The sequence below is a fragment of the Neolamprologus brichardi genome, chromosome 17, assembly GCF_056152115.1.
Source record: "Neolamprologus brichardi isolate AB-2024 chromosome 17, ASM5615211v1, whole genome shotgun sequence".
Taxonomy (NCBI): domain Eukaryota; kingdom Metazoa; phylum Chordata; class Actinopteri; order Cichliformes; family Cichlidae; genus Neolamprologus; species Neolamprologus brichardi.
In genome coordinates this window covers 15,342,723-15,348,722 of record NC_142120.1, presented here as the reverse complement: position 1 = coordinate 15,348,722, position 6,000 = coordinate 15,342,723, and positions in this window count along the sequence as shown.

The following is a 6,000-nucleotide window of genomic DNA, read 5'->3' as shown; positions in this document are numbered from 1 at the left end:
GCTACTACTAGGTAGCTTCCAGTTATCAATACCTGTTAAAGTATGAGTATGATCAGGAAATTTGTTTAGCAAAACTTTACTGCAAAGAAAAAAACTAGTTAAAATATGGAATTGGCTTATGCTTTTTGCAAAAACAATATAACAGAAATAGCTGTGAAGTGAAATAGATGTAAACAAGTAGGGGGCAGTTATAACACTGGCAACGTGCCTTTTTATCTCAGGATGTAAATGTTGTTTCTATGTGACATTTCATCATTTTCAGTTAATACTTTGCATACTACTGAGCTGACCACATTCACCTCTAAGACAATTTCTATTAACTCCAGAGAGCAGGTCATTGGTTGTTGTTTATTACTGCCTCTGGAGTAAACACTGCTAAACTTTCCATTTAAATTATAATAACCTCAGACTGAAGTGGTGAGATCGTCAGTGTTGCTTTGTTATTAATGCTTTAAAAAAAATCTATCCAAAGTCACCCACTGATTAAAAACTGCATCTAACATACAGGCAATGTGTGAAAATATCAGCTGAGAGTTTTGCTTAAGGAGTGAGCTTTTAAGCTGAGCACATCATCTGTGCTCTTGTTTACAAGATTCTGAAATAGGTATGGAGAAAACAAATATGTCTTCTTTCTCTTTTTTCTTGCAAGTTTGAAAAGTCGTGACAGCTTCAGAAAAAAGGTGTAGTTCAAGAATAGAAGGCCAAATGTCAGGGGCTGGGTCTGTGAGCCAGCATTTTGTATTTTATTTTGTATTTTTTAAATCTTATGTTATATTGGAAATGTGTTAAGTTCTTGTGTTGTTATTATTAGTTAGGATTTAGTTGAGTTTTAGTATAGTTTATGTTTCACCTGTCTCTTGTTTATGAGTCTTTTCTGTTTGTCGTGTGCTTTCTCCTCATCTATGTAGGTCCCCCTTTCATTTCTCTCCTGTGTCCCTCTCTCGCTCCCTCTTTCTGTCTCTTGTGTCAAGCTTGCATGTCCCAGTTCATGTCCCTTCATGTTCATGTCCCAGTTCATGTCCCTTCATGTTTCCCGTTTTATTTTGAAAGTCTTGTTCTCCATGTTCAGTGAGTTTAGTTTTGCTTCCCCTGTGGTGTCATGTTCATTTGTGTCAGCTGTGTTTCCCCAGGTGTTTCCACTTCCCTCATTACCTTTCTGTGTATTTTAGTCCTCTGTGTACCTCTGTCCGGTGTCAAGTTGTCTGTTATTCTCACCTCATGTTTTATGGCTGTCATGTTTCTCTAGTCTTGGTTTTCTCATGTTTAGGTTTATGGTGATCATTAGAACTTTTCCATGTCCTGCGTTAGTTTTTCCCCAGTTTAGGTTATTGTTTAGTTTTGCACCTTTGTGTGCCTTTGCTGTTGTTTTTGTGGTAGTTATTGGCCAAAATAAACAGCTCGCTTTTTGATCAGCTTTAGTCCTGTCCCTCATGTGTCTGCATTCGGGTCCACGTTCCTAAAACACCAACACACGTGACACCAAGACTCCTCTAAGAAACTTCCTCTGTTGATACAAATACAATAAAGCACCAGCATGCCAGATATTGCAAAACATCTCGTTTTTAATGCCTGGCTACCTCTTCATTTCATGAGCTGTTTTCCAACCCGAGCTGTAATTCTCGCCTTTTTCATAATTAAACAAATATCATATCTGTCCAAAAGATGCCAACAAACAAATAAACTCACTAATGGAAATTCTACATTTCTTCTTTCTGCATCATGAGCCAGTTCTCAAGGGGTGAAATACTGTAATTTATATTATTTCAGGGCTGATTGTTTGGAATATTTTGACACTGCAGAAGTGATTCTGTACTAAAGTAAACAAATAGTACAAAATAGCACAAAACTTCTGGCAGAGTATCAGATATATAAACTTACATTGGGTCAGCTTAATTATAGAGCTCACTGCTCACAAAAGTTTAGTTAATAAAAGCTGCTATTATTTCATCTCTCTTATATTTTCTCTTCAGTTCTAAAATATTGTTTAAGGGTTTACAGTTAAATAATTTGTAAACACTGCCCCTGCTGGCCCAAATCACCTGATTAATCTTTAACTGCGGACTCAGTGGGCAAGGCAGAGAAAAAAATGCAAAGTTTGGAATAGTTGAAAGCAGCAGTACTCAGAGCAGAGCAAGGGCTGACAATTATTGATTACATGTGATGGAGAGCTCATTTGGAAAGGTTGGAGCCACGTTGCCCACCGGGAACTTCGAGTCATTTTGTTTGTCTAACAAGCTGTGCAGCCACAAGTTGGTCATTTTTCTTCATTAAAAAACAAAAACTATATTTGTGATTTATGTTCAGTGCACAGAAGGGTTGCACATATTACCATAAAAATAGATACAGGAACATAATTAGTCAGACTTAACACACATCACATGTGACAGTTATTTTCCCCTGGCCTTGCATTCGTGCACTCAGGCTCACAGACAAACCTATGTGAGTGTTTGTGTTTCTTTATCTAAATAGCCCCCTAGCCAAGGGACTTTTCTATCTGCTGGTAACAAAGTCATCTGACCTGCAGAATGAATTTCACTGCCCTGCTCTTGTTTTATTAAGGAGTCGCATAAGATAGTATATAGATAGATATACTGCTTAAATGCTCTTAGTGTCTGCATTTGATCATCGAGGTATGTCCCATTACAAAGACAGAGGTTAGTAAATAGACAATTGGTACAAAATGGAGCAGAATTGGCATACAAACAGAAAAAATTATACACTTTTTTAACTTTGTTTGGGGACCACCAATTTCCCAACTTAAGCTTTAGGTAAATGGTATCCTGTCCGTTCTCATTTTCATCCTCTAATGCCGTTTCGTGCTGGGCTGGTTGCTACAATAAGTACAATTTACAAAAAGAATAAATAAATGAAGTGGACCAGCATTTCAAATGTTACTGACAGATCCCACAGTTTGGGAGCAGGCACCTACTGCACCATCCTTCTGATAGGCAGACACTCTCTAGCTTCTAAGTCACTTGGAGTGAAAGGAAAGGAAAACCAAAAAAGTGAAGTTGACCATAAACAGTGAACTGAAGGGTGGTACGTAGTTCATGGAGACTGCAGAGTTGATTGATATTTCTTTGTACTTGCTTGGGAATGAAGCTGGATTTACAGTCAACACAGTCCCAGGATACATATATTTAAGCTCACCACCCACTTTGTTGGATATACCTGCTCATTAATACAGAGTAAATGGTAAATGGCCTGTATTTGTATAGCGCTTTACTTAGTCCCTAAGGACCCCAAAGCACTTTACACTACATTCAGTCATCCACCCATTCACAACCACATTCACACACTGGTGATGGCAAGCTACATTGCTGCCCTGGGGGGCACTGACAGGCGAGGCTGCCGGACACTGGTGCCACCGGGCCCTCTGACCACCACCAGTAGGCAACGGGTGAAGTGTCTTGCCCAAGGACACAACGACCGAGACTGTCGGAGCCGGGGCTCGAACCGGCAACCTTCCAATTACAAGATGAACTGCCAACTCTTGAGCCACGATTGCCCCGTAAGCCACAATCGTCCCAGAGCTCTAACCAGCCAATCACATGGCAGCAACACGATGTATTTAGACATGCCTAAGCATGCTATTTGAAGATTTTGAAGTGGGGAGCATCAAAATTGGGGGAAAAAAGGTTATTTAAGTGACTAAAAGTGAAATGGTTATTGGTAAGATGAGCTGGTCATAGTATTTCACAGCGATCTATTGGTTTTAGAGAGAATGGTCTGAACAGATGAGCACAGGCTCAACGCAATTATCACAATTACACAGTAGAAGACTGAAAAATCATTGCGTAGACTCATGAGTCCTGTGAAATTCCAATGGTAGGGACAGACTTTTGTGTAAACCACTCAAAACCTTTTTTATTTTCCTGGCACATTCTGGACCTACAGGAAAAACTGAGCATTGAGAAAACACCATAGTCTACCTGGGCTTTGTTGATGACCATGCAGATTCCTTTATAACCACAGAGTACCCATCTTCAGATTGCTGTTTCGAGTACATAACGCATCAAAAAAGTCAAATCCCCTCAAACTAGTTTCTTGAACATAACAATGAGTTCACTGTACTCAAATGGCCTCCACAGTCATTAGAACACAATCCAGTGGGGCACCTTTGGGATGTGGAAAATAAGAGATTTGCCTCATCGATGTGAAGCTAACAAATCTGTAGCAACTGTGTGATGCTATCATGTGAAGATGGACCCAAATCTCTGAAAAATATTTCTACCAGCTTTTTGAATTTGTGCCACAAAGAATTAAGACAGTTCTGAAGGCCAAAGTGAATGCAACTCTAAAAGCAAGGTGTACCTAATGAAGTGTCCACTGACTGCATGTATGACATGGGTTTATTTACATGAGTGTTTGATTTTGCCCACTCCAATACTAGTGAGTTATTAGCATTTCAAAATTCATGATCAAATGCCATTCATCTTCATGTGGTGGAGTTGTGGTCTGTCCAAGTTGACACTGGGTTTTTGACAGGTCACCAGTTCATCTTCCTGAATAAAGAAAAAACACAAACAGCTCATGTTGAAGCGTCACAGTTCTTGACAATGACCTGACCTCAAGTTGCAGTAATTACAAATGGAGCTGTGTAGTGCAGTTTCCAGGCAATGCTCAATTCACAACATCAGTGCCGGAGGCCAGCATGTAAGTGAAAAATCTTAAAATGTTTGACCTAAAATTAATGAGATGTGCCTGAATAATTCATTAGTTGAATTCTGTGAGCCTTGACCATCTGGTAATTTGAAAAGTCAATGTTTGTAGGTCATATTATACTGAATAGTGCAAAAAAAGCCAAACCATTAGAAGTTGCTATTTAAAGCCCCCCAAACTGTTCCTCACTTCATTCAGCCAGCCTCTTCTCTCAGCACATTCACAAACAAAGTTTATGGTTGGAAGGGCTTTTAATGAATGGAATCTAAATAGTCTGCAACTAACATCTGTTGCTAAGATGGTAAAACTTTTCTTTGTTTTTCATGATCCTTCCTCTATTACTGTCAGCATTGTCAAAACACTGGGACAGTTGCTATCTTTGAACACCTTTGCTGAGATCTTGACTCATCTTTGCCATGTTCCCTTAACTCAAACCCCCGTTTGTCAGCAGCCACTGGCTTTTAATTGCACAGGGCCTCAGCTTTGGTAATTATGTTGTCAAGTGCAAGAGTAGTGAGTGCAAATAATGTGAATGGTACAGCGGCTGGTCTCTCTCTCTCTCTCTCTCTCTCTCTCTCTCTCTCTCTCTCTCTCTCTCTCTCTCTCTCTCTCTCTCTCTCTCTCTCTCTCTCTCTCTCTCTCTCTCTCTCTCTCTCTCTCTCTCTCTCTCTCTCTCTCTCTCTGCAAGGCTGATCCGTCTTGATCGCAGGGAGACATCGCTGTGAGATGAGGAAAAAAGCAACCCGGGGAGCAATTGAGCATACAAAGAACACTGTCACCTCATTTGCAATCAGGAAACTGTGGAAAATAAAGAAACTATAGTTTCCTCTATGCCAGAAATAGAGCAACACAAAGAGAATGTGTATTCTCTGTTGTTTTGTTTCATAACATAAAAGGTTTGCATCATGTTGTCAAGAAAACTGATAGTATACGGCTTAATTACCATATAGTTACCTTTAATTATATGGTGTTTTGTTTATGTCTAGTTTGCCTCCAATCATTCAGACAGTTTCACCTTAATGCTACTTCATCATCATGGGTGGAAGTTTTTGCTTTTGTGCTCAAGACAACTTAATATTTATGTGTTGGCATTCAAAGGAAAAACAATTCAAGCTGTCGCATAGCGTCACATGGTGTCTTCCGGGATGTAATTTTCCTACCTGTAGGTATGAAGGTTCTTGAGCAATGGGTACCCAAAGGAGACGCTGTAATGTCAGCATACAGTTAGACCCATAATTTGTTAAACAAAAACAGTTTTTGTACTCTTGCTTCCATACACCACAATAGTGGATTTTAAAGCAAACAATCAATACATGATTGAAGGGCAGATTTTCATCT